The 2500-nt window shown below is 24.0% G+C and overlaps 1 protein-coding gene across 1 annotated transcript in view; it reads left to right on the top strand.

Annotated features, from left to right (window-relative positions):
- The window catches only part of LOC137619483 (plasma membrane calcium-transporting ATPase 4-like), a 230634-nt gene that overhangs the window by 68898 nt on the left and 159236 nt on the right, over positions 1 to 2500 (top strand). The window lies entirely within an intron of this gene.

The raw sequence follows: 2500 nt of genomic DNA, 5'->3' as shown, positions 1-2500 counted from the left end.
TAAGACTCACCAGTCAATTTTGTGCAGAGTCCTACATTATTATGTTCTTCTTAAATGTCTAAATTTGATTAATTTTGCTCATGATCATAGTAACTGCAAAGTTAATGTTAGTGGAGTCCTAGCAAATGAATTTCCAGTTAACAGTGGAGTACCTCAAGGGAATGTGCTGTCATCTATGTGGTTTATCTTCCGTATGGATTTTGTAATGCATAGAAGATTTGGGGATGGTGGAGAAAGATCGGACTGGACTGGTAATAGGAAATTAGTTGACCTAGAGTATGTTGATGACGTTGTCATTATTAGCAGAACACCACAGGATTTGCAATGCTTGTGTACCAGAATGCATGAAATATCACAGGATGTTGGTCTCAAGATAAAGAGAAGAAAGACAGAGATGATGAGAACGGAATATGCAATGCAGGATGAAATATCATTGGTAAGAGAAAAGATTAATGAGGTAGAATCATTTAAATATTCAGGAAGTCGGATCTCTAATACCAGATCTTTAGAACTGGAATTTCATGAAAGATTGTAAAAAGCAAATCAGACAATGGCTAGGTGAAGTAAAATTTTGAAACCAAATCGCCTGAAATTACATATAAAAATCAGGCTATATAGCAGTTTAGTGAGATATGTGTTACAGTATGGACACGAGTCATGGTATGAAAATGAAACAATATCCAACAAATTTTGTAGATTTGAGAACAAAGCACTCAGAAGAATATTGGGAGTTGAATGGCACGACAGAATTAGAAATGAGGCTTTAAGAGAGATTACTCGAGTTCCATATGTGGATAAGATCATGGTGAGGAGTAGATCAAGATGATTTGGGCATGCCCTTCACACTCCCCAAGAGAGATTAGATCACCAAAGTTTTAACTGGGCTCCAGAAGGCACCAGAAGAGTTGGAAGGCACAGGCTTACATGATAAAGGGAGAAGTATTGGTTTAAAAGCTCAAGATAGAGACGACTGGCGAAATCTAAAAGAGGCTCTTTGCGTCAGCGTCAAAGGGGTAGGAGGAAATGATGATGATGATGATAATATAAAGGTTATTAAGCTAGCAGCACAGACATAAATTTCGTCTTTTTCTTCGAAGCTCTAACCCTGACGACAATAGAAGATGCAGAAAACTAGATAATATTTGTCTTAGAAAAATTGATGTCCAAAGTGTTGTTTTATTTACTGTAAATATATTTCATATCTGTATATATATATATATATATATATATATATATATATATATATATGTATGTATATATATACATATATATATGTATATATATAGATAGATAGATTATTAGATATATATGTATATATATATATATATATATATATATATATATATATATATACATATGTATATATATATATATATATATATATATATATATATATATATATATATACATATATATATGTATATAGATAGATAGATAGATTGATATCCATTGTATATACAGTATATATATATATATATATATATATATATATATATGTATATATATACACACATATATATTTATATATATATATATATATATATATATATATCTATATCTATATATATATATATATATATATATATATATATATAGATATAGATATAGATATACATTGTATATACGGTATACAGTATAAATACATATATTCATATATATATATATATATTCATATATATATATATATATATATATATATATTCATATATATATATATATATATATATATATATATATATTTATATGCTATATATATGTATATATATGTATACACACACATATATATATAAATATATAAATGTATATATAGTTAGATAGATAGATAGATAGATAGATATCCATTGTATATACAGCATATATGCATATATTCATATAGGTTATATATATAAATAAATATATATATATATATATATATATATATATATATATATATATATATATACATACATATATAATGGACAAATTATATTTCTTTGTTTATCCATTTATTCAACTTTGGCAAACAAGAGTTTTATCTTAGAGATTATGGATATCAGCAGGATATTCTTACAAAGAAATCATAGTACATATCATATTGCCAATGCATTCATTCAAACGAAAATGAGAACTATAAAAATAAAAAAGGAACTATTTTGAAATATATACACACATATATGTATATATATATATATATATATATATATATATATATATATATATATATATATACATACATATATATATATATACATACATATATATATATACATATATATATATATATATATATATATATATATGTATATATACTGTATATGTATATATATATATGTACATACATATATACACACACACACATATATATATATATATATATATATATATATATAATTTATATATGTATATATACTGTATATGCATATATATGTACGTATATATGTATATATATGTATATATGTATATATATATATATATATATATATATATATATATATATATGTGTGTGTGTATACTATATATA

This window comes from Palaemon carinicauda, chromosome 26 (genome assembly GCF_036898095.1).
Source record: "Palaemon carinicauda isolate YSFRI2023 chromosome 26, ASM3689809v2, whole genome shotgun sequence".
Classification (NCBI taxonomy): domain Eukaryota; kingdom Metazoa; phylum Arthropoda; class Malacostraca; order Decapoda; family Palaemonidae; genus Palaemon; species Palaemon carinicauda.
This window is presented reverse-complemented; position numbering and strand designations above follow the sequence as displayed.